Source organism: Heterocephalus glaber, unplaced genomic scaffold (assembly GCF_053883595.1).
Source record: "Heterocephalus glaber isolate CG9 unplaced genomic scaffold, H.glaber_assembly_v1.0 deba00001538, whole genome shotgun sequence".
NCBI classification, from domain to species: Eukaryota; Metazoa; Chordata; class Mammalia; order Rodentia; family Bathyergidae; genus Heterocephalus; species Heterocephalus glaber.
This window is the reverse complement of record NW_028258333.1, coordinates 22,042,034-22,069,209: the sequence shown is the minus strand read 5'-3', so window position 1 is coordinate 22,069,209 and position 27,176 is coordinate 22,042,034. Positions and strand designations below refer to the sequence as shown.

The following is a 27,176-nucleotide window of genomic DNA, read 5'->3' as shown; positions in this document are numbered from 1 at the left end:
TTCTACCTGGTAAGTACTCCTCAAAACTGTCAAAGTCATCAAAAACAAGGAAAATCTGAGAAATTGTCACAGTCAGGAGAACCCTAAGGAGATACAACAACCAAATGGATACGGTTTCCTGAATGAAATCCTCCAATTTTTCAATTGAAATTTCAACTAAGACACCTTGTGTAGTTTGACACACTACAATTTACGGTGACAACTTGAAGGCTGAAGACACTGTCCTATGGGCCAGGGGCTGTTTTAAGTGCTTCATACATATTCACACTTTTAATCCTCCTAGGAAACCCGGTAGATGCTGCTCCCAGTCCGCTGCCTCCGCCTCGGGCGCTCTCACGCCCCTCCTCTTCTCCCGCAGCTTCCCCGCCCAACCCCCCTTGGGTTCTTGGGTTCGAGCCGCTCGTATTACATTCTTTATTTCTGTCTGCTCAACTAAAACTTTCTTAAGAGGTGAATTAAATATTCCCAAATGACCATATGTTTCTTTATTTCTTTTCAAAATAACTATTTAATATTTCCGTAAAAGCTTAGATTGCCAGTAACTTATTCTGTGAGTGTTCTACAAGACAAGCAAATACAATTTTAACTTGACAAACAAGTGATGTCTTGCAATATGAGTAGTACATAACACCAAAATCACATGATCACAACTGAGCCAATGTTTCTTTTCTCTCTGGCTCTCTCTCTCTCTCTCTCTCTCTCTCTGGAATTGTGGGTAATAGTCTCTCAATAGCAACAGAGTATGGAGGGAATCTTCTCTGCAGGAGAGGAGGAGAAAAAGGAAGAAGAATCCCTCACTTCAAATGGGATTAGGGAGATGTGTAAAACATGGGAAACTGCAAAATTTTGTAGAAAACCACCACCCAAATAAGGCTGTGACAATGCAATGAATCTTTTTAACAACAATGCAATGTCATATTTCTGCAAAATCCTTAAAAGGAGGCAAAAACAATTGTCATTGGATAGGTTCCTTGTTAAACTTGCAAGAAGCAAAAAAGCTTCCAGGTGCTATGTACTCTGCTGTGGCTGGGTGGCTAGTCCAAATTGTCATAGCTTTGAGTCTGGGGAGTACAGAGTCATTTGTGCTGTGGCATTTGGTCAGTTGCACCTTCTGGGTTTCTGGTGGACTGGAATCAGGTGAAGCTTCTGTCACAATCTGCCCTTAAGGACCTGGAGTCATCTTCTGTCTTGAGAGGTTTGGGGAAGACATAGGAGCAACCAAATTTTACCTTTTACCCTGAACCTCATGAAGAAATTATAGGAAGAAGGCTTATGTTCCTAAGAGCAGTGAGCTCAGAGGACAGCAACACAAAGTCTTGGGGATGTGCTTTGATTTGTATACATCAGTGGCACTTCCTCTGTCATGACCTATTAATTCAATGGGCTGCTAGGTCAACTCTCAGGGACACTTGAAGTCACCCGATAGTAGATGTTGTGAAGAAAGTCAACACTATAACAAGTACTTTACAGGACACCAGTTGGAACCTGTGACAAGTGGACCAGATGCTTGTGTAATATTGAGAATATAATAATGGACAGGTGGGTACTATAGAACATTTAAAAGAAAATCTCAGCGAGAAGCCTGTGTGGGCCAGAGCATTGTGATTTTGGGCAGGTCCTAGCCAGGGCCACGCCCTGACCCCAGCATTTCAGACCCACAGACCCAGCCAAAGGCCAGCCTGGAAAAGAGCTGCACAGGTGCACAAGTAACAGCCAGAGGCCTGCCCCAAAACCAATAATAAGTGTGTGCAGATCCTAGCCAGAAGCCTGCTCAGACACCGGCAACTGGAGTGCACAGCCCCCAGCTAAAGGCTTGCCAGACAACATCTATGTAGGGGGGCAGGCCCCAGCCAAAGGGATGTCCAGATACCATCTCAAATTTGCACAGGCCCTAGTCAGAACCCAGCATGGACAACAGAGCAGTGCAGGGATCCAGAAGGCCACCATTCTCACTGCAGGAAGTGGCACAGGAGTGAGCAGCAGATAAAAGGCCACTAGGTGGCTTGCTGAGAATTGAAAACCACTAGATCAGCAAAAAGTCACCTCAACAAAGGCAGAGCAAGCTGCATCTGTTAAAATGAGAAGACACAAATAAGTCTCAAAACCAGACTTCCGGATCACCTAAGGCAGCCCCAAAGGGCAAAAAGATGGAACAATCTGAAACTGAAACACCTGGACTCCCTGAACTGGCAACAAAAGAGGATCTGGAAAAAATGAAATCAGAAATAATTTCTCAGATAACAACAAAGATTGTGCCCATAGTACAAGACATAATTAATCAATCTAGAGCAGACACAAATGAAAAAATAGAGGACTTGAAGATAATGGTGGAATCCCAACATAGGAAATAAATACAATCCATACAACAGATGCAAGCAGATTTCCAGGAGATTAAAAACTCCACTGAAAGTCTACACAGCAGAATGAGCCAATGTGAGCACAGAATTTCAGATATAGAAGATAGGATTACAATTAGTGACCAGGAAAAGAAAAATTTCTTAAAAATAGTAAGGGAACACAAAAAATCAATCCAGCAGCTGCTAGATGATGCAAAGAAGAATAACATAAGACTGATCTGAGTCAATGAAGAAACAGGAGAAGAGTGCAAAAGACATAAAGAAATAACTGTTCACAGAAGCAATGGCAGAAAACTTCCCAAGCAAAGGAAAAGAACTTGACATACAGACAAGTGAGGCATATAGGACTCCAACTAGCCATGATCAAAAAAATCTAAACCTAGAAATATAATAGTTAAGATTCTAGAAACTCAACAGAAGAACAAAATTTTACAAGCAGTTAGAGAAAAGAAGCAAATCACATACAAAGGAAAGTCCATCAAAATCACAGCAGACTTCTCAACACAAACCCTCAAGGCAAAAAGACCCTGGAGAGAAATATTTCAAGCCATAAAGGAAAACAGCCTCCAACCCAGATTGATGTACCCTGCAAAACTATCTTTCAAATTTGATGGAGAAATAAGCTACTTTCATGACAAAGAGCAACTGAGGAACTTCATGAATATAAAACCAGCACTCCAAAAAATTTTTAAGCAATATCCTAGGAAAAGACAATGAGGTTCATGAACCCAGGAATCCCTGCAGAATGAATTCATCAGGCATGACAAAAAATTAAATGTAAAGGGGAACAATCCAACAAAAAGAAAAAATAATGAAAAGGATATGTCAGTACATCTCAGCTATAACCATCAATGTTAATGGTCTCAATTCACCAATCGAAAGAAATAGGCTGGGCCAGGGATTTAGCTCAGTGGTTCCACCACCTGTCTTGCAAGTACAAAGTCCCAAGTTCAATCACCGGTACCAAAAAAAAAAAAGAAATAGACTGGCAGAATGTGTCAAGAAGCAAGATCCAACAATATCTGGTATATAAATAACACACTTAATTCAAAAAGAAATTCATAGACTGAAAGTTAAAGGGTAGAAAATAATACTCCATGTGACAGAAACCCCCCACAAAAGCAGGAGTAGCTATCCTCTTTGCAGATCAAATGGATTTCAAACCAATAACAATTGAGACATAGGACACTACATCCTTGTAAAGGGAACAATCCAAGAGGAATAGATGACAATCATGAATATATATGAACCAAATACTAGTGCACCCAACTATATAAAACAAATACTAAAGGACATGAAAAATAATATAAGCACTAATATAATAGTAGTGGGAGACCTCAATATCCCATTGTCACATCACAAACAGATAGATCCTCTAGACAGAAAACAAACAACAAAATACTAGAATTCAGTCAAACTCTTGAACAAATGAAGTTAACACATGTTTACACAGTGTTCTACCCCACAAAATCAGAACACACATTCTTTTCAACTGCACATGGGTCATTCTCCAAAATAGAACACATACTCGCTCATAGAACATGTTTAAGTAAGTGCAAAGGAATTGAAGTTATCCCATGTATATTATCAGACCATAGTACAATGAAATTGGAGATCAAAAGCAAAAGAAACTGCAAGAATTTCATAAACACATGGACATTGGCTAACACACTTCTAAACAACCAATGGGTCACAGAGGAAATTAAAGAAGAAATCAGACAATTTCTACAATTAGATGACAATGTCAATCCAACATATCAGAATCTATGGGACACAATGAAAGGAGTTTTAGAAGGGAAATTCATAGCAGTGAATACTAATATTAGGAAAACAGACCGAGCCTAATTAAGCAACCTGATGCTGAACCTCAAGCTTGTAGAAAAAGAAGTGCAGGAAAAATCCAAAGTTCATACAATGGATGAAATTATAAAGATCAGAGCAGAAATCAATGTAATGGAGACTAAGAGAATGATACTGATACAAAAAAATCAATGAAGCAAAGAGTTGATTCTTTGAAAGAATAAACAAAATTGACACACCATTAGCCAACCTTATCAGAAAAAGGAAAGAAAAGGCCCAAATCCATGCAATTAAGAATGAAAAGGGTGAAATTATAACAGACCCAGCAGAAATCCAGAGGATCATCAATACCTACTTCAAAAACCTATATGCCAATGAGATGGAAAACTCAGAAGAAATGGACAGATTCCTAGATACAGATGAATTACCAAAGTTGAATGAAGAAGACCTTAAATTTCTCAACAACCCATTATCAATCAACAATATTGAAAACATAATTAAAAACTTACCAACCAAGAAAAGCCCAGGTCCTAATGGCTTCACTGCTGAATTCTACAAGACATTTAGAGAAGAATTATTGCCATTACAGTTTAAACTCTTCAAAATTGAAAGGGAAGCAATACTCTTGAATTCATTCCTGGAAGCAAGCATCACCTTGATCCCCAGAATGGAGAAAGAACCAACCGAAAAAGAGAACTATAAACAAAGCTCACTAATGAACATAGATGCAAAAATCCTCAATAAGTTATTGGCCAACAGAATATATAAGATCATCAAGAAAGTCATACACCCTGACCAAGTGGGATTCATCCCAGGGATGCAGGGATGGTTCAACATATGCAAATCAACGAATGTAATACACTATATCAATAGAGCCAAGGACAAAAACCATATCATCTTAATGGATGCAGAAAAAGCATTTGACAAAATGCAACACCCATTCATGATGAAAATCCTAGAAATAATTGTAATAGATGGCCTCTACCTCAACCTGATAATGGTCATCTATGAAAAACCAAGAGTCAACATCATACTAAATGGTCAAAAACTGAAATCCTTCCCACTAAAATCAGGAACAAGACAAGAATGTCCACTATCAGCACTCCTATTCAGTATAGTTCTGGAAACATTAGCCACAGCAATTAAGACAAAAGAAACAAATAAAAGTAAAAAAGACAGGAGATGAAGAAGTCAAATTGTCATCATTTGCAGATGACATGATACTCTGTATAGACGACACTAAGAACTCCAACAAAAATCTTCTAGACTTAATAACCACATTCAATAGATTAGTAGGTCAACACACAAAAATCAATAGCTTTCCTGTACATGAACAACAGCCTCACTGAAAAAGGAACTGGAGAAACAACTCCCTTCACAATAGCCTCCAAGAAAATGAAAAACCTAGGAATCAACCTAATTAATGAAATCAAAAACCTCTACTCTGAAAAAGGAAATCAAAGAGGACATTAGAAAATGCAAAAACCAATGTCTTTTTTTAATTTTTTGAGGTACTGGGGATGGAATTCAGGACCTTGAACTTACAAGGCAGGTGTGGTGCCACTGAGCTAAATCCCTGGCCCATGGAAGAACAAATATAGCAAAAATGGCCTACTTTCAAAACTGCTATATAGATCCAAAGCAATTGCAATTGAAATTCCAGCAGCATACTTAACAGACCTTGAGAAAACAGTCCAAAAATTCATTTAGAAGTAGAAGAGATCTAAAATAGCAAAAGCAATTCTAGGCAACAAAGACAAGGTAAGGCGTATCATAATCCCCAAGTTGAAACTATACTACAAATCAACTGTGATAAAAACAGCATGGTACTGGCAAAGAAACAGACCTGAGGATCAGTGGAACAGATAAGCAGATGCAGAAACAACTCCAGACATACTCAACCACCTCATCTTTGACAAAGGAGCCAAAAACCCTCACTGGAGGAAAGATAGCCTCTTTAATAAATGGTGCTGGAAAAATTGGGTTTCAACTTGCCAAAGATTAAAATGAGACCTATATCTCTCACCATGCACTAAAGTAAAATCAAAATCATTACAGATCTAAATATTAAAACAGAAATGCTGAACCGGCTGAAACAGAAGTCAGGTAGAGCTCTTGAAGACACTGGTGTAGGAAAAGACTTTATGAACAAAACCTCAATTGCCCTTCAACTAGCACAAACAATCAACAAGTGGGATCTCTTCTTATTAGAAAGCTTCTGCACAGCACGAGAAACCACCAACAGTGTGAAGAGACAACCCACAATGTGGGAAAAAAATCTTCACCAACTATCCTTCAGTCAAAGTTCTGCTATCTCGAATCTATAAAGAACTTAAAAAGATCAGACCTCCCAAATTTAAAGACCCAATCCGAAAATGGGCATCTGAGATGAAGAGACATTTCTCAGACAAAGAAGGAGAAATAGTAAATAAATACATGAAAAAATGTTCAACATCACTGGTCATTTGAGAGATGCAAATGAAAACAATGCTGAGATTCTACCTCACCCCAGAAAGAATGGCTGCTATCATGAAATCAACCAAAAACAAATGCTGGCAGTGCTTTTGGGAAAAAGGAACACTGCTCCGCTGCTGGTGGGAGTATAGACTGGTGCAACCACTGTGGAAATCAGTATGGAGATATCTCAAAGAACTAGGACTAGAGGTCCCGTTTGACCCAGCTATTCCCCTGCTTGGCATCTTCCCCAAAGAATTAAAAGAATCATACCACAGTGATATATGTGCACCCATGTTCATAGCAGTATGGTTTGTAATAGCTAAAACATGGAAACAGCCCAATTGCCCATCAAATGGAGACTAGATAAAGAAAATATGGGGTTATTTAAAATAAAATGGAGTACTACTCAGCCATAAAGAATGAGAAATTAGAGGCATTTTTAGCTAAATGGATGCACATTGCAATACTCTTAAGTGAAGTAAATAGGACACACATGTAAATACCAAATAGTTTGTCTAGTGTGAGAAACATAAGGTGTAAATAACGATTAGAAGGCATAATAGATAATGTGAAATAGGGAGAAAAGGGGCAATGGGGAAGAGGAAGTGGGAGGGTTAGGGGAAAGGAAAGAAGGGTATGGAATTAATATGAGAAAATGAAAAAGTGGAAAGAAAGTCTTTGTAAATAGGGAGGGGTGGAGGACTTCAAGGGAAGTCAGGGGAATCAGGATAAAATAAGAATCAAGATATATCATGTATAGGTACAAATCTCCAATGATGAATGTCATTATACCGTATACCTTAAAATGTACTAATAAAATCAATTTTAAAAATAAAAGAACTTTTAAAAGTAAGCTTGGAACAATCAATAGGCTAACTGTGGAGTCAACATTTCATTTCATTTCATTTCATTTCAAAGTCAGGAAGGGGAAGTAGTTTTGTTACAAGTGTGACTGCTAGTGACCTTGATAATGGTGCTATGGCAAAAGGCCAATGTTTTCTGCCTACCTCACTTCTCATGCACTGTGATCCACAGGACAGTAAAAGAAGTAAGTCCAGAACTGGCGTCTAAGGTTTGATTAGGAGAGCGAAGACATGGCCTAGCTTCATGCTTTTCATCAGCCCTTCTGAGACCTCAGTAGTTCACCATAAAGTTCACAATAAAGAGGATTTCAAGAGAGCTTTCCAGAGGAAGCCAGTCAGATGCTGAAACAAAAAGGGTTTTGGAAGAACTGACTGAAAAACTTAACGAAGCCCCAGAAATAAGAAGTGGTTTCAGAGTTGGTGAAGCAGAGGCTTCAGGAAATAGAGATGTGCACCATAAGAGAGCTGGCAGAGAGGTGTCAGGATCAATTGGGACTGAGGTCCTTACAGCTACAGGAGAAGAATGGTGCCAACTCCTGAATCAGTTTAACATCAAACTCAAAAAAGAGAATGTTACCCTTCAATCTTACTGCACAGCTAGAACCTGAAGTGTGATGTTGAAAAGAAGCAAAGATAGCAAGAATTCTTCACTTATCTCTACATTGTGAATTTCTGAAGTATTAACATCAGTCTGGTATTTGCTTACAGTTTTAAGTGCAATCTTTTACACATTAAGATTTCTTTCTGTTCCTCAGTTGACAGTTTTTGAGTTGCTTATTTATTTACTTTTAAAATCACGATTCCATTGTGTCAGTAGATAGCAGTTATTTTGTTAGTGATAGTAAAAGTCATTCTACACAATAACTCTTCTCTCTTGTCTCTTTTGCACCCATGAAGGTTTTCAAAGGTAAGTGCAGGTTAATATATTTTTCTTTATATTTTGTTTACTTCATTATTTTGTATTATATAATATTACAGTATTATAATCATTTTTATGTGAATATTTTTGGATTGTAGAACAAATCATCTGAGTTTCCATTATTTTTTATGGGGAAATTTGCTTTGATATAGACGTGCTCTGAATTACAAGCATGTTTCATGGGAAGGATTTAGTTAGACAGAGGACAGGTAACTGAGGGATGAGAGTCCTCTAAGTAGGCAAATGCTGTGTTTCTTTGGGAGGTCAGAGTCATCTCACTCTTCTGGACCTTGATTACTTAATATGTGGAATGATGAAAGACTGTGCCTAGATCATCTTTCTGGGATTCTGCTTTCTCAGGTCCTTTGTTGAGCCAATGATTTACTTGATATAAAATTCAACTTTTAGACTTCTTTTATAATACAAACTACTAGTATCTGCTTTGGAACTGGGAAACTATAAAACATGGTAAGTTATACTCACACAATGAATAAAATTAGCATTATTGTCATTTTTAGCAACAGTAGTATAATTAGCAGTAATGCCAAATTTATAGTTAAATAGATTCTCAGGGTACTATTATTTATTCTGCTTTTAATTTTTTAATCATATATGTTCACAATATATAGTGAGGATTGATATGTATAGCATTTAGATCATTTTTATTCTAAATTTGTAGAATTAAAAATAAATATCTTTCCTCCACAGTGCTCATTATCAGGAAATGTTATGACCTTTTCATAGGGCATTTCATAGAAGTTGCAGCTCAATGCTCAATATCCTAGAGCAAACTGGATAACAACCTACTTGTTAAATCAATACTATGCTCACTTCTTCAAGGAAATTCTGGGTGAAGTAAGTCATGCTTTCTCATCTGTCTCATAAGTGAAACAATAAGAGGAAATCCATTTTCCTTTTCATGGTTAGAGAAAAAGATCACAGTGCATTTTTGCTCAAAATGTTGAAAAATCTTCTAGCAGCTCTCTATTTTTCTGTCCTTATCACAGTGGGAGAAGGATGATTGGTAACTGGGATCAGGACAACAGAGGAATCTCTTGTTCTCTCTTTTATCTTCTCATTCTAAACCAGTAGATCTCAAAATGTCAGACTTTGGGAATCTGTATAGTCAAAAATATTTTCCTAATATACTAAGTTGTTAATTTTCTTTTTCACTCTCATTCTCCTGTGGATGTATAGTGGACTTTCCTTCAAGCTATAGAACATATAATACCACAACAGATATAATCCAGAGACACATATGAGAATCTATCTGTTTTCTTTTAATCCAAAGGTTAAAGATATTTTCAAAAATGTGAAATGATGCCAGTCTTCTCTTAAAATAATTTTTTCTTTGAAAAAGATATTTTTATAAGCCTCTCTTATTTAGGTTAAAAAGTCATGTATTATTATTATTATTATGTTAAATAAATTAATAATAAAAAATTTTAAATCCTCACTTAATTTCTGATGTGGTAAATGCTTATAGATAGTTATATACATAGAGAAAAGTTTGTTCTAATGTTTAAGGATGTAAAGCGGGCTTGAGACCAACATTTATAAAACATTGTGTTAAGTAGTCCTTCCCATACTTATATGAATTAGAGAGGTGAGCATGGTGGTGCACCACTGTAATTCCAACACTCTGGGAGGCTGAGTGGGAGGACTGCAAATTCAAGCCTAGCCTGGGCAACATAAAGACCTACCAAGGCCCTGTCTCAAAAAATTAAAAAGCAAAGCAAAAGGAAATAGGACTAATGATGTAGTTCAGTGGGAAGGCTCTTAAGTTCATACCCAAGTACCAAGCATTATTTTCTTTTTTTAAAAAATGGGCTAGGGATATAGCTCAGTGCAAAGACCCTGGATTCAATCCCAAGCATATATTGAGGGGGAAAAAAAGGAATAGAAGTGCTTAAACTTCACAGAAAAGGACCAGAGGACTTAAGTACTTATCCCAGAACAGGACAAAGCACTTGGAAAATGTGTCCTAACTTCAGTGGTGTACACACAATGTTAGTGATAAATTGTTCAATTCAAAGCCATGCATAAGATTAGGCTGGAAATAATAAAATAAAGGAAGAGTTAGGGATAAGCAGGTCAGGGAGCTGACAATACTCTGGATATTTAATACTCATAAAGTGCTTTCACCATTATTTTAAAATATGGTGTTTGATTAGTGCCTAGTGAATTTATATGTCTTAAATGTTTGGGATTGGTATATACAAGGCTTTTGTGTATGTGGCATAAAGTTTACTGTTTGGTAAATACCCTGTCATCCAGTCCTGTATGGGAATGCCAGCATTGAGTTTAGAGGATTAGAGCAGAATTCCAGAATCAGGCTACCTGGGTTTTTCAAGTTACTTTGTTTCTCTGTGTCTTAGTCTTCTCATCTATAAAATGGGCTTGATAACAAGAGCAATGACCCTATAGTTTTGCTATGAAGTTATAATGAGTTATTATTTAATAATATCTAATAAATTCTTAGCACTGTGCCTGGCCCTTGGTATGTGAATGTTTCATTAATAAATAAGCATCACCAGAGCTGCCAGGCTAGGTGTCCTGGGATAGCAAAGACTTGGACAAGGAAGTAAACACATAATATTGGGAGCAGATCAGAGCTAGTTACTAAATAGGGAAAAGAGACACCAGACTCTGGGGTTACAATGAGTTTAGAGACAAATCTCACACAATGCCATCAAAGTCCAACAAGATGAGAAGGCTTTAGAATGAAGGGGGAAGTGGGTTTGGTCCAGTCAACCTCTCATGAGTGTGACTGACCGGCCGTCACCAGTCGAAAGGTTCCTGAATGGGGGAAAGGAGGATTGAGAAAATAAGACAAAGAGACAGAGTTGGGAGGGCTCCCAAGACCCAGCAAGCAAGTTTATTTACACCTCTCTTTTATACACTCAGTGAGTTAGGTCATTAATCATGACCTTTATACAAAAAACACCTGTTTCCTTGTTTACTAGTTTTCTGAACATTCCCCGCCCTTAAGGGCTACTTTGTTTCTTGAGGTTACAGAACATTCATCCTGTTTCTAAGGCAACCTCTGAAGGTAAACATGGGAGTTGGCAAGGACACGGTTTCCCATAACATAATCTCCTAACTATTTACAATGAAGGGTAAACTTAAAATGGAGCTTCTTTGGCTGACATCGCTCCCCACACATGAGCAATTGATCATCTTTCACGGTCTGAAGGGGACTTTACCTGTACAAGCAGACTTGTCCTCGGAACCCACCATCTGACTCTCAAGCTTTAAAAAGGACTACCTCAATTGGTTGCAGCATGTTCCAATTACACAGATATGACACAACCATTTTACATGCCTAGATCCATTCAAAGGGATGTCATAAGGTACTTAAAATATTTTTGAAATATTTTGATACAGAGAGAAAGTGAGAAATTTGAAAACATGTTTTATCGCATTTTTTTTCCAGGGAAAAGGCAATTAATATTTGAAAGAAGGAACCTTTTTATTTCCTCTGGCATTTATATTAATCTGTTCTAATAGCATCAAAGAATACAAAATACTTTTGAAAACATTCTTGCTGAGTACTTTATAATAGGTAAGTGCTAATTAAATGTACTATTTATTTACTAATCTTGTTCAGCAATTAGACCTTGTTAACATATGTTAAATTTATAACTTGTAATTCATGGTTTGGCACATGTGATTGTATAACTTTTCTAACTAAAAAAGACTTTTAATCATTATGTATTCAGAAGTAAATAACAGGCTTACTATTTTATGGACAGATAATTTAATTTCCTACAATTAAACGTCACAATAGCCAAACTTCAGAGTTACAGTAGAAATTCCTTTGTTTCTATAAAACTGTAGTTAAGTTAGGAGAGATTTTTTCTGAATGCAAAGTGCCCTATTATTTTTTCTACTGAAATGTAGGATTAAATCACCATTTTTAGACTAATTGTATAAGTTCAGAACTGTAGGAATAAATTTCCGGAAAAAGGTTAACTTTTGGGTACATAGTAGTAATCCAATAGATGTGCAGATAATAAAACACAGTAGAGGGTCAGTGTTTCAAAAGTTCCAAAAAAATTCCTTCAGATACTACATAGGGGTCCCTTATTCTATGTACCAGGAGGTAGCTTTTCTTCTTTCTGCTCCTCTTGAAGAATGATAGAAAAACATAGAAAAATATATATATTTGCTTTTGTTGAGAAATTAACTTGAATTGAGTGCTTGTACTTCTAATGTGGTACCTCTGCTGAGAGCTTGTGGAGCATTTTGTATATATTTTAAGGCAGCCTCTACCCAAAAGGATAAGATCACCACTGCCATAAACATGCCCCTAGACATGTTCATTTAAAAGAACATATTTACAAAGAGTTTACTAATGTACTCATAAAACCCAAGGAGACTGTTAAAAGTAGTTCTGGTGGATTGGTTTGTTTTAAGGAGATTTCAGATGAGAAGATTGTACAACTTCTTCTCTTTCAGTCAGTCAAACCATTTCAAACAGCATCTTGCAAAGGCCAAGGCACGATGGAGTAACTTGGTGGTCAAGCTCAGTAAGAACTGAAACCAGTTAATGACTACATCACACTTAGCCCAGTGCTTGGCACACAGGGAGCCCTCAGTGATAACCCAAAGAACATGGTAGTCATTTTAGAAAGTAAAGCCTGAGCCAGTAGTTGGGATTTCTCCCCCCTCCTTCCTGCCCTGTCCAATTGTCCTCCCACCTTTCTTTTCCTTGCTAAGAAGGTGTTCATTTATTCATTCAGCAAATATTTACTTAATGTCTGTTATATGGCACACACTGTTTTAGGATCTGGATGACAGGTCCTAGAAAAGACCAATAGTCAAGAAACCACCCTTCATGTCCCCAGAAATGTCTTCCCCATGTGACTTAGATCTTAGCCATGACATCCTTGCTCACCTCCAGTAAAGCCATAAGGGAATGAATTATTTTATATGGACATTATCTTGTGCTGTTTCTGATGAGACTGAGTAATTTATAAGTACAAAGGTATTTGTAGGAAAATGGGTGCACCTCGAGACACAATGTTAAATGAAATGTCAGACCCACAAGCTTAAATATTGCATGCTTTCTTTTACATGAGACAACCTCAATATAAATAAGTTAAAGAGCAAAAAATGATAGTAGGAAGTGAGAAATATCTTTTGCAAAAGGGAAAGGGATCAAGAGATGGAGGGAGGGACAAAAGGAGGGAGAGGAAGGGACAGCAAAAGAGTCAGATGTGTTATGTACATGTACCAATTCCACACAATGAATGTGATCATTATGTACTGTAAAGATGTACTCATAAAAGAGCAGAATTTTATTTCTCCCAGTTATAGAGACTGAGAAGCTCAAGATCAAGATACTAGCTGGTTCAGATCTAGTGAGGGGCCCAATTTCCTGCTTCCAAAATAGTGCTTTATAGCTGCATCCTCTGAAAGAGAGGAATGCTGCATACCCACATGGAGTAAGGCAAAAGGGCAGAAAAAGAGACTAACCTCCTTCCCTCCAGCACTTTTTAAAGCAGTCAGAAATAGTTTCCAAAGTCACTTTTGAAAAGGCCCTCCTTCTTTGTACAACCTTATGGATATGGTTTAAACATGAATTTTGGAGGAGAAACATTTGAATCATACCAGACAGTTAGATGAAATTTTATCTGGGATAGAGTTAGAAGTATCATGCACATATCTTTTGAGAAAAGTCTGAGGGAAAGGAGTGATGTAGAACAATGTGAACCTTGAGATAGGAACATGCTTAGAGAATGAGTGGAAGCACCAAAGAGGTGATGTGATGGGAACAAGAAGATTTCTGGGGCTCTCAATTGACTCCTTTTGATAGAAGCATGGAATTTCGCAAAGAGATGGGAGTCACTCCTCAGGTCGGCTGAGCAGCCTGAGGCTCCTCAGCTGTGATCCGGTTCCTGTCCACAGCATGGTGAGGTCCCTCAGGAGTGGCTTGGAGCCCTGCCTTCGTCTGGTGCTCCGCTTAGCTGCATGAGCACTTGCACAGCCCAATTCCATACCCCCCGCCCTGCCTTACAGCTCTTCTGCTACCTGGTCCCTCACTACAGAAGCACAGGGGACTATACTTCACATAGTTAAATGTGATAGATTAATAACTACCACAAATTGTCATTTTTCTAAGCTGCGCTTGATGCTATGGTATTGGTGATTGTAACATTTGGCCTAATATGTTGTGATTGATCTAATCAATTTTCCTTCCTGGTATAAAGAAAATAAAATAGCCTCAGAGTCATTAGAGCCTCAAAACCCAAACACAAGCTATATCTGGAAGACAACTCTGAAAAGCAATCATTCCACAAGGGTTTTAAACACAAGCAACAAAGATACCTGCATTAAGCAATTTTGAAATATCAACCCAGGAATTAAACCAAGGACAGTACCAAAAACAAAAATGAGAAGACATTTAAGCAAGGCACAAACACAGGCTTCCACCCCACAAAAAGGAAATTCTGGGGGAAATGAGGTGGAAAAGTCTGATAAGCAACCACCTGGACACCCTGAACTGATAGCACAGGAAGTAACAAAGCAGATACATGAGGCTCTAGAAAAATTCAAAGCAGAAATATAATAAATACAGAGATACAGATAAATACAGAGATGGTGAGTAGAGTGACAGACATGATTAGAGGCTCTAGAGCAGAAACAGACAAGAAAATAGATGAGATCAGAAACATGCTGGAAGCCATGAATGCCCAGCATAAGAAAGAAATGGAAACCATGATCGCCCAACATAACAAAGAAATGGAATCCATGAAACAGATTCAAACAGATATTCAGGAGATTAAAAACTCCATTAAAAGCATGCAGAGCAGACTAAGAGAATCTGAAGACAGAATATCAGATATAGAAGACAGGATCGCAGTTAAGGACCATGAAAACAGAGATTTCTTAAAGATAGTAAGGGATCATGAGAAATCAATCCAACAGCTGCTAGATGATGCAAAGAAGAATAACATAAGACTGATAGGAGTCTACGAAAAAACAGGAGAAAGTACAATTGACATAAAAAACTGTTGACAGAAGTAATAGTAGAAAACTTCCCAGACAGAGGTAGAGAATTGGACACACAGATAAGTGAGGCATATAGAACTCACCCAGCCACGATAAAAAAATCTACACCTAGGCATATAATAGTCAAGATCCCAGAAACCCAACAGAAGAACAGAATTCTACAGGCAGTTAGAGAAAAGAAACAAATCACCTACAAAGGAAAGCCCATCAGAATCACAGCAGATTTCTCAACATAAACACTCAAATCAAGGAGAGGCTGGAGTGAAGTATTTCAAGCCCTAAAAGAAAATAACTTTCAACCTAGACTGTTGTATCTGGTAAAATTCTCTTTCAAAATCGATGGGGAAATTAGATACTTTCACGACAAAGAACACCTGAGAAATTTTATGAACACCAAATCAGCACTCCAAACAATTTTAAGCAATATCCTAGAAAAAGACAATGAACATCACAACTCCATGAGGGCCAACAGAGAGAAGACACCATGCAAGGTAAGGCACTAAAGGGAAAGGGGGGAAAATAAGAAAAGAGCCAACAACAATAAAACATCATGGCAAGAATGAGTCAATATCTCTCAATTATAACTGTCAATGTTAATGGTCTCAATTCACCAATCAAAAGAAACAGACTGACAGAATGGATTAAGAAGTAAAACCCAGCAGTATGCTGTATACAAGAAACACACCTAACTCAAAAGGAAATTCATAGACTGAAAGTAAAAGGATGGAAAACAGTTCTCCACGTGGCAGGAACCCAGAAAAAAGCAGAGGTAGCAATCTTATTTGCACACAAAGTAGATTTCAAACCAAAACTAATTAAGAGAGACAAAGATGATAACTACATCCTTGTGAAGGGAACAATCCAAGAGGAAGAGATGACAATCCTAAATATTTATGCACCAAATGCAAATGCCCCCAAGTATACAAAACAAATATTAATGGACATGAAAAACCAAATAAGCACTAACACAATTGTAGTGGGGGGCCTCAACACCCCTCTATCACAAATAGACAGATCATCTAGGAAAAAAATTAACAATGAAATTCTAGAACCGAACCGAGCTGTTGAACAAATGGACTTAATAGGTGTTTACAGAGTGTTCCACCCCACAAAATCAGAATACACATTCTTTTCAGCTGCACACAGGTCATTCTCCAAAATGAATAACATGCTAACTCATAGGGCAAATCTAAGTAAATGTAAAAGAATTTAAGTTATTCCCTGTATATTATCAGACCATAGTGCAATAAAATTGGAGATCAATAACATAAGAAACTGCAGAACACCCACAAACACATGGAAATTGAATAACACTCTCCTGAACAGCCAATGGGTCAAAGAGGAAATTAAAGAAGAAATTAGGCAGTTTCTAGAAGTAAATGATAATGACAGTAAAATATACAGGAATCTATGGGACACAATGAAAGCAGTTCTATGGGGGAAATTCATAGCAGTGAATGCCCATATTAGAACAACAGAGAGAACTCAGTTAAATAACCTAATGCAGAACCTCAAGCTCCTAGAAAAAGAAGAGCATAACAAACTCAAACCTCGTACAAGAAAGGAAATTATAAAGAGCTGAGCAGAAATCAATGCAATGGAGACTAAGAGAACAGTACAAAAAAATCAATGAATCGAAGAGCTAGTTTTTTGAAAGAATAAATAAAATTGATAAACCTTTAGCCAACCTTATCAAAAAAAGGAAAGAAAAGGCTCAAATCCATGCAATTAAGAATGAAAAAGGTGAAGCCACAACAGATCCACCAGAAATTCAGAGGATCATCAATACCTACTTTGAGAACCTGTACTCTAATAAAATGGAAAACACAGAAGAAATGGACAGATTCCTAGATATATACAAATTGCCAAAATTAAATGAAGAAGATATAGAAATTCTAAACACCCCAATAACAATGAGTGAAATTGAAAATGTAATATAAAATTTACCAACAAAGAAAAACCTAGGTCCTGATGGGTTCAGTGCTGAATTCTACAAGATGTTTAAAGAAGAACTATCGCCATTACTCTTTAAACTCATCAAGGAAATTGAAAGGGAAGCAAAAGTTCCAGATTCTTTCCTGGTAGCAAGTGTTACTTTGATTCCAAAACCAGGGAAAGACCCAACCCAAAAAGAGAACTACAGACCAATCTCCCTAATGAACATAGATGCAAAAATCCTCAACAAGATACTGGCAAACAGAATACAGAGTGTTATCAAGAAGATCATACACCCTGACCAAGTTGGATTTATCCCAGGGATGCAAGGATGGTTCAACATCCGTAAATCAATAAATGTAATACATTATATTAACAGAGTCAAGGACAAAAACCATATGATCATCTCAATAGATGCAGAAAATTGACAAAATCCACCACCCATTCATGATAAAAACGCTAGAGAAAATTGGAATAGAAGGTCTTTATCTCAACCTGATTAAGGCTATCTATGAAAAACCAACAGCCAACATCATACTAAATGGTCAAAAACTGAAAACTTTCATGCTAAAATCAGGAACAAGACAAGGATGCCCACTATCACCACTCCTGTTCAATATCGTTCTGGAAACATTAGCCATAGCAATTAGACAAGAGAAAGAAATAAAAGGAATAAAGATAGGAAAGGAAGAAGTGAAACTGTCATTATTTGCTGATGATATGGTACTTTACATAGAAGACCCCAAAAACTTGGTCAAAAGCCTTCTAGACCTAATTGACAGATTCAGTAGAGTAGCTGGATACACAATACTCAAAAAACAATAGCCTTCTTGTACACAAATAACAGACCCATTGAGAGAGAAATTCATGAAATAATTCCTTTTACAATAGCATCTAAAAAAATGAAACATCTGGGAATCAATCTAACAAAGGAATCAAAAGACCTCTACACTGAAAACTACAGCACTCTGAAGAAGGAGATCACAGAGAATATAAGAAAATGGAAAGTTATCCCTTGTTTCTGGTTAGGAAGAATCAATATAGTGAAAATGGCCATATTTCCAAAACTACTATATAGACTTAATGCAATACCGATTGAAATTCCAACAATATACTTCACAGAACTAGAGAAAACAATCCAAAAATTCATTTGGAAGCAGAAGAAACCTAGAATAGTAAAAGAAACTCTGGGCAACAGAGACATGGCTGGGGATATCACAATCCCCAACTTGAAACTATACTACAAAGCTACTGCAGTAAAAACAGCATGGCACTGGCAAAGAAACAGACCCAAGGATCAGTGGAATAGATTAGAAGATGCAGAAACAACTCCAGACATACTCAGCCACCTCATCTTTGACAAAGGAGACAATCGCCCTCATTGGAGAAAAGATAGCCTGTTCAATAAATGGTGTTGGAAAAACTGGATTTCAACCTGCCAAAGATTGAAACTAGACCCATACCTATCACCATGCACTAAACTAAGATCAAAGTGGATTGAAGAGCTACATATCAAGACAGAAACAGTAAACTTGCTGGAAGATAAGTTAGGTAGAACTCTCAATGACATTGGCATAGGAAAAGACTTTATGAACAAAATTTCATTAGCATGGGAACTAGCACAAAGAATCAACAACTGGGACTTCATCTTATTAAAAACCTTCTGCACTTCAAGAGAAACTACCAACAGAGCTAAGAGACAAACTAAAATATGGGAAGAAATTTTTAGCAGCTGTACCTCAGACAAAGGTCTACTATCTAAAATATATAAAGAATTGAAAAAAAATCAGACCCCCCCCAAATTCAAAGACCCAATTGAAAAATGGGCATCTGAAATGAACAGACATTTCTCAGACAAATAAGTAAAAATAGCAAATAAATATATGAAAAAATGTTCAACATCACTGGTCATTCGAGAGATGCAGATGAAAACAACACTGAGATTCCACCTCACACCCCAAAGAATGGCTGCTATCAAGAAATCAACCAATAACAAATGCTGGCAGGGGTGTGGAGAGAAAGGAACCCTTCTCCATTTTTGGTGGGAGTGCATACTGGTGCAACCACTGTGGAAATCAGTATGGAGATACCTCAAAGAATTAGCTGACCCAGCTTTTTGACCCAGCTATTCCCCTACTGGGTATCTTCCCCAAAGAATTAAAAGAATCATACCACAGCAATATATGTGCACCTATGTTTATAGTTGTACAATTTGTAATAGCTAAGGATTGGAAACAGCCCAAGTGCCCATCAACTGGAAACTGGATAAAGAAGATGTGTTTTTTTTATAAAATGGAGTACTACTCAGCCTTAAAGAATGAGAAACTAGAGTCATTTATAGTTAAATGGATGCATATTGAGGCCATACTCTTAAGTGAAATAAATAGGACACACATGTGTAAATACCAAATAGTATCTCTAGTGTGAGAGACTGAAAGTGTAAATAAGTATGAAAATAATTAAAATGAATAATTGATAATTTGAAATAGGAAAAGGTCCAAAGGTGGAGGGGTGGCGGGAGGGGAAAGCGAAAGGGAAGAAAGGAAAGGAAAAGTTATGAGAAAGAAAAAAAAATGGAAACAAAATCTATGTAAATAGAGAAGGGTGGAGGGGGTTAAGGGTGCATAGATAATGGGGGAAAAAATAAGAACTAAGATACATCATGTTCAGGTACAAACACCTAATGATAAATGTAAATGTTTTGTATACCTAAAATGTACCAATTAATATATAAATTAAAAAAAGAGAGATGGGACTCACTCAGGACAAAATGGCCTTTTTGAATCCCAGTAGTGGTGGTCACCTGAGGGGTGGTCTTACACAAAGCTCCTTCTTGACCCTTGTTGAAGTTGCTTCATTGAAAATTAGATATCTACAAATCCTGTGAGACCTAAGCAGCAAAAATTCTTGGTCTTCAAAGAATTTTGATTATCAAGGCTCTGGCACCTATAACTCAACTATGAAGAGTAGGTTGAAAAAAGAACAGATGAAGTGCCAGATGGTCTTCTCACCGCATACTAAATAAAAGTCTTCCTAATGTGGAGTAATGGGGAAAGAATAAGGGCACACAAACAAGAGAGTTCCTGTACACTGTGCCTTTTTCTGTTCTTGCGACTGAGTCTTTGGGAGCAGAAGAGATGATAAAACCTCTGGATAGCTTTGTGAACCTGACTTCTGAGTGTATTTGTAACTCACTTTCTTTGTAAGAAACTCCAGAGAATTGTCAAGCTTCTCAAAGTAGGACTTTCTCTTCTTCCTTCTTCTTTGCTACCTAAGCATGCTGGGGTAGCCATAAAAAAGAAATGGTAGTATAATATGTTCAGGAAGAGAAAGCTGAGGCTTTTTCCCACAACCTCACCCTACACACAACATATACAGTCCAGAAGAGTGCAGAAGAATTGCTTCTCTCCAGCTTCTGTGAATTGGGAAGGAATGACTGAGTGGACCACAGTCCTGGAGTGTCCTATCCAGCCAGTTGAAGAACACACAGATTTTTCACTTGGCTGTGCTTGGAGACCAGAGAAATCCCTGCAGTGCAATGAGACAGTGGAGAAAGATGACAGGGACAGATGCCAATGGCCCTGGACCAGAAACCTCTCTGCCAATCATGAAAAAATAATGTAGGAGTGAAAGCTTAGGGGTCATTCACGAGGAAAGGGGGAGCAAGATGAAAGGAAGCTCTGAGTTTATTTAGTTCATACCAGAAACACTGATAAAAATTCCATTTTCTCTTGATTTTCTACTGTTAGGTGAACTGTGATCTTAAATAAGAAATTGAAGTTTCACTCTTTGAGTATGTGATCTGAAGGATGAAATTATTTGCACTATTTTATAGTAGTAATTATTTATTTTATTATTAAGTAGTGAAGTCACTCCACTGTAGCTCTATTTCTGTTTCTATGCTTTGTTCCCTGGTACCTGACAAAAAACCTTTAGTAGTGATTAATGTTCAGCTTGGCAATTTTGGGCATTCAGTAAACATCTTTTTGTTTGGCTGTTAGTCATCTTGTGTCTTCCTCGTGAGAATCTCCTTTGGGCATCCCTACCCAATAGCCAGAGGAGACATGTGCCCTCTGGTCAAGAAAAATAAACCATCAGTAGTCTCACCATCATAGTCTCACTGCACAACTCCAGCAGGGGTATGGTGCTGGGGGCTCACAGCTACTCTGATAACCTGGATACGTTTGCTTCCACCATTTTTGGATACATATTTTATATTTGTCAACATATTTTAATTCTTTCCTAATGATTTTAATAGAGATACTATAATTGATGTAACCCTTCTTTTGTAGACAATTAATATCTTTACACAATTTGGCTATTAAGAATGCAATGAGACAAACATTCTCAGGCACAGTTACTTCTTCATATGCTAAATTGTTGCTTTAGATAAATTCCCAGAAAGTCAAAGAGCATGGAAATTGTCAAAGCTCTTAATGTTCTGCTAAAAATTGTCTTCTAGGCAAATTACTCTTGATTTACTTTCCCATTAACTGTGAGAGAGGAGTTTTCTTATTTCAGCATTGCCAGTACTGAGACATTTCATTCATCAAATGGCAAATTGGCAGGAATTAAGATAATTGTTGAGCTAAAGGAAGTGAAATTTTGTACCTTTTAATTTGTAAGTTTTTTGAAGTAACATTAGAAAAGTGTATACCATTTGAGCTAGCATTTTTTATTACAGAAGAATTTCATAAAAATGGAGATTATGTGCAAAAGTGAGCATTTATTAATGTTTATTATGGTTTGGCAAAATAGTGAAAATTAAAAGCAATTTAAATATATAGGGATTATTAAACAAGGTATAAAACTCTTGTATGGTGTAACATTATGAAGCTGTCAGCAATGCTATGATATATAGAATATTAGTGAGATTATTTATATAAATCCATAAATGATTTTAATTATTTTAAAACCATGCTTATTTTTTTAAAGCTATAGAAAAAGATATTACAAAATGTTAATATTTGCTTATTGGGCATTTTTGTTTTGTTTTGCTTATTTTTCTTATCAACCTTTTTTTAAATTTTTATAATAAATACTGATACACTATTAAAATCCTCTAATAAGAATTTTATTTCATGTTTCACTTATTTTTAACTAGTTTAACCAAACTTTCCTTTATTTATTTTTCTTTGAAATGTCTACTTCCAGTTGAGCTAGAAGTTTACCCATGCAAATAAAATTTTCAGGTAAATTTAAGGTCATTTAACATTTCTACAAATTGACCTTTGTTTCCTGGAGATATATGTCTATATTTATACATGTCCTTTATGACCCTGAGTAGTATTTTACAAATTGGTTCACACCAGTCATTTATATTTATGTTACAACTTGTTGCTACCATTGTGAATGTCATCCTTTCCACTATACTTTTTTCTTTTGATGTCATTATTCACCTCATCATGTTCCAATCAATTATTTTTGTTTGACTAAGTTCTTCAAAATTTTCTAGCCTTATGATTACAACCTCTATGAGCTAATTTTCTTCCCCTTCCAGTGTCTAACCCTTATTTCTTTTTCATGAATAATGGCATTGTCTACAATGTCATTTTAGTGGATAGATAACAGATGATGGTACTGCAGGTGGCCTGTGACAATCATTACAATTATGTGGTGCATAGGTGCAGAATTATAAGATCCTGAGAAATATATCAAATTATAAATCAGAAAATTCTTTATAATTTGATTTCATCCTTGTAAAATACATTATTTAAAGGAGGGATTAATTCAATCCTTATTTGAAAATCCGTAAGTATAATCATTGGTATAGAAATTTGGTGACATTCCCTACAATTAGTAGTAGTATTTTAAATATTGTGTAAATATCAATTAAAGCTATTTATTATGAATCACTGTGTTCTGTGTGTTAAAAGTCATCCAATTTCCTTTTATTTACAGGCTTTGAGCCATTTCACAAATTCAAAAGCAATCATTCAGTCATTTCATGTTTAATTACATATTTAAAAGGTCCTAACACCATTAGCAGTGTGCAGTGATGACTCAGTGAACAAGTGCAGTTTAGAGATAATTGAAGAAATTCCTCTATCATTGGTTTTCAAACAGATGTGATTTTTTCCAGTCCCCTGAGAACCTTTGGCAATTTCTAGAGATAATTTTGGGTATTGAGTACTACTGGCAAAGATTAGGTAGAGTACCAGAATTCTATGATGCATTGGACAGTCCGTGACACCAACATTTGTGAAATACATAGTTGTGTGGTGTAAAATATCAATTAGTACTAAGGTTGAGAATTTGTGTTTCAAATAAATATACAAAGTCAAGTATGCTAAATTTTAAATTCTAATTAACAAATTTTACTACCGTGAAAACAGAACTTGTATTATTCATTTGTATATAATGCTACCACAAACTTAGTGGCTTAAAACGTGCACGTTTATTATCTCAGAGAGTCCATGGGTCAGAAGTCCAGGAACAACCTACCCTGGTACTCTACAAGGCTTCAATCATAATACAACCTGGGCTAAATTATTATCTTAAATCTTGACTGGGGAAAAATTTTTTTCCAAGATAACATTGTTGGTAACATTTAGTTGTCTGCTGACTGTCAAAATGAGGACTCTAGTTTCTTTCTGGCTATTGTTCTCACCAATTTGTACCATGGATGTCTCCATTAGGCAGCTCACAGCATAGCCCTTTGCTTCTTCAAAACCATTATAGAAAGCCTTCCTGCAACGTGGATGTTACAGTTTTATGCAATGTAACCGTATGTCCATGATCACGTAAGTGTACTTAAATATAGGTCTCACTCACATTTAAGGGGTAGGAGTTGCACAAAGGTGAAAATATCATTTGGTCTGGGCCCACCTAAGAGTCACTGTGTCATAGTGAAGCTATGTTTCTTCTCTTCTGCTTTTTTTTCTTTTGCATTTAATGAATATTGCTGTCCATGAAAAGCTAATAGAATAAATGGAAAAAGCCTGCTGGAAGATATAAATATTATCATTCAGAGAACTAAGAAAAAGGGAGATTATAGATTACTGTCACATAGTAACTATAATCACTACTTTTTCACTTGTGTAGAATATCTGCAATGATTTCAAAGTGATCCTTCATAGTCAACGCACAAAATTGCCTAGCTTTATTTGTTCCTTTTTCTCTGTAGACCTAGAATTTGTTGCTGTTTATTTCTGTCCATTAAAGAATTTTTTCTCTGTATTAGAGATTTGATATTATTTGGTGGCTAGAGGATGGGGAATGGAAAGTTTAGGACTCTTCTTCATTGCTAGTGAGAGGTGAAAATATTATATATCTGTTTTAGGGAGGAGTGAGGGAAGAGAGGAGTAGGAGATTTAAAAAAAGAATTAGGATGGGTTATGTACATTTACCAACTCCCCATGATGAACGTAATCACTATTTACTACAAACATGTACTAATAATATTTTTTAAAAATCTGTTTCTTTCCCATTACCTAGCTAATGGTGCAAAATATGATTATCTTCTAACAAGAATAAAATCTTGAATTCTTTTCCTCAATCGATACTGAGATGAACAAGTGATAAGGAGGAAAGTTTATTTTTGTACGGAGTTTCAGAGGTTTCAGCCTATGATCAGTTTTTCTGTTGCTTTTGGGTCTGCAGTAAGGCAGTAGATCATGGTGGGAAACATGGTAAAACAAAACCGCTCCTTTTCTATTAGGCCTGGAAGAAAAAGAGAGCATAATTTGTTCTATTCTCAGAAAAGTGTATTTTTTACCTCATCAAGAATTTATTTGTAATTATTGAGCTAATGTAGTTGTTTATAGTTCCCATTTGTCTCATTGAAATTCATTATATAAAAAAGTCTGATAGTATTCTAATATTTTATTATTTTCATATATTTTACCATGAATAATTATGAGCTTTTAAAAATTAAGAAAAGTTTTAAATATATTAAAATTTGTTGCTGTTGGAATGCCTTTTAAGCCTGTAGAAACTTTCTCCAGTTGTATTTCCTAATACTTCCCCTTCCAGAAAAGTCTAATTATTTCTAAATTAATGTACTCCTTCACTTCTCAAAATGTGATCTGTTAACCAGAAGCATCAACATTTTCTGGGAGACTTAGAAAATGCAAAACCCCCAGCCCTATCAATGACTTACTGAGTAAGAATCCACAGTTTAAATTTTCACAGGATTCATATGCACACTGAGGTTTAAGGAGCAATAGGCCAGGAGCGATGACAACAAATATTATTTTCGATGTTTTCCTCTCCTTTTTTTTTTTCTTATTTTATGGACTCTATTTAAACCAGTTCATGCATGTAAAAACAATTATTACAGAAGTTTTCTTGCCAGCCTTTGTAGATTTTGTTTTCTTTAACTAGGGGCAAGTTAAAATGCATGATTTAAAACAAAACAAAACAAAAAAATCAATAGAAAGTCGAAATTGCTCTAGAAAATCCAAAGCTAAAAAAAAAATCACAAGCAATTAAGTAGATATAGTGTTCAAATCATATTTCTTTCTTTTTATCTACATCACCATAATTTTAAAAAGCATATTTTCCTTTACATAAACAAGTGATACATCATTGTTTATAGATGTCATTATTTGTTTCCTGAACTTCTTTCTGGTAGAGGTTGGTTCTCTTCAAATATTGTAAGAATTTCACTATGTGTACAAATGTTAACAGAGTAATACTTTGAGCCCAGTGGAAATCATCTACTCACTTAATCTATGAAAATTAGAAAAGTAAAGTTTTAAAAGTAAAATCTTCCACTGGTCATTATATACCTTCTTTTTTATTAATACGTGTTAAGATACATAATGAATACATTCATTGTGGGGAATTGGTACATAAATATATTGTATCCCAATCGTTTTTACTTCCCCTTCTCTCCTCACCCTCCCATCTCCCCACATTCCCTTTCCATCTCCACAACATCTACTTTCCTATTTCCTATCATCTATCTTTTATTTTGCTCTTTAAATTATTTACACTTTGGGTTTCTCAAAGTGTGGTTGCTGGGTCCTAAGAGGGCATCCCAACAGTTAATTTAATCAACTGACATATTTTTTGATGTGCTTTTTTCTCACTCCTTTTACATTGGATAATCAAGTGCCCCTTAATTTATAATCAGTAGGACTAGGTTGGAAGAAACCAATCATGGGGTTCCTGTCTTGCTTTTAGGAATGGCTGATGTCTGGATGCTCCACGTTGGGATGACCTCCCAAGACCCAGCAGCCATGCTGTGAGAAGGTCAGGTCAAATGGAGAGGCCATGTATGATTGCTCTGGTTAATAGCCTCAATTAACTGAGCCATTTTGAAAGTGAACCTTGGGTGACCAGCACTCCTCAGCCAACATCTGATTACAATATTTTGAAAGACCATAAGTGAGAATCCTTTGATTGTCCAGAATTCTACAAGTTTACAGGTAAAATAAAATGGTGGTTTCAAGACTCTCAATTTTGAGATCTTTTATTACATTTTTTTTTTTTTTTTGGGTACCAGGGATCAAACTCAGGACTTCGCACTTGTGAGCCAGGCAGTGGCACCACAGAGATAAATTCCCAGCCTGAGATATTTTCTTTTATAGCAGTTGGTAAATTGCCAAAATATACCCACAATACTAGACACTGTGTTTTCTTTTTCCTTCCTATGTCTATTTATTCAGCTCTAATATTAACCATAATTTTGTCTGACTAGAAACACCATGATGATCTAGACTGCTAAAATGCCACTTGCCTAATTTCATTTTTGTTTCTAAAGCTTAATAACATGATTGAGTTGTATAATACAAAATTAATTTAGATAGCATTGTTGTTATTGGCATAATTCAATTTATGGAATTGGATGTAATCGTTTTGAGTACCTGAATTTATGATACA

The 27,176-nt window shown here is 36.3% G+C and overlaps 1 long non-coding RNA gene across 1 annotated transcript; it reads left to right on the top strand.

The window, feature by feature from the left end:
- Positions 1-11,460: 11,460 nt before the first annotated feature.
- On the top strand, positions 11,461-26,917 carry LOC147824507 (uncharacterized). Its single transcript, XR_015442309.1, has 3 exons — positions 11,461-11,749; positions 11,833-11,961; positions 26,478-26,917. It is a non-coding gene; the product is annotated as an uncharacterized LOC147824507 (long non-coding RNA).
- Positions 26,918-27,176: the final 259 nt, after the last annotated feature.